Source organism: Mus pahari, chromosome 23, assembly GCF_900095145.1.
Source record: "Mus pahari chromosome 23, PAHARI_EIJ_v1.1, whole genome shotgun sequence".
NCBI lineage: Eukaryota > Metazoa > Chordata > Mammalia > Rodentia > Muridae > Mus > Mus pahari.
In genome coordinates this window covers 27,669,085-27,669,465 of record NC_034612.1, presented here as the reverse complement: position 1 = coordinate 27,669,465, position 381 = coordinate 27,669,085, and positions in this window count along the sequence as shown.

Sequence of the window (381 nt, the reverse complement as noted above, 5' to 3'; positions counted from 1 at the left end):
GGAACTCACTCTGTAGACCAGGCTGGCCTCGAACTCAGAAATCTGCCTGCCTCTGCCTCCCGAGTGCTGGGATTAAAGGTGTGCGCCACCACGCCCAGCTATCAGCTTTGTTTCTTTTACTCCTGTTGTTATTATCATTAGTGTGCTTGTCTGAGTGTGTGTGCGCATGCACTAGCGTGTATGCACATGTGTGCTGTGTCTGTTGTGAGTGCAGGTGTGCACATACCACGGCATGCATGTGGAGGTCAGAGAACAACCTTCAGTCGTCTGTTCTCTCCTTCCACCTTCTTGACTCCGGATCACTTTTTTTTGTTTTGTTTTTGTTTTTGTTTTTTTTTTTAGTTTTTCGAGACAGGGTTTCTCCGTATAGCCCTGGCTGTC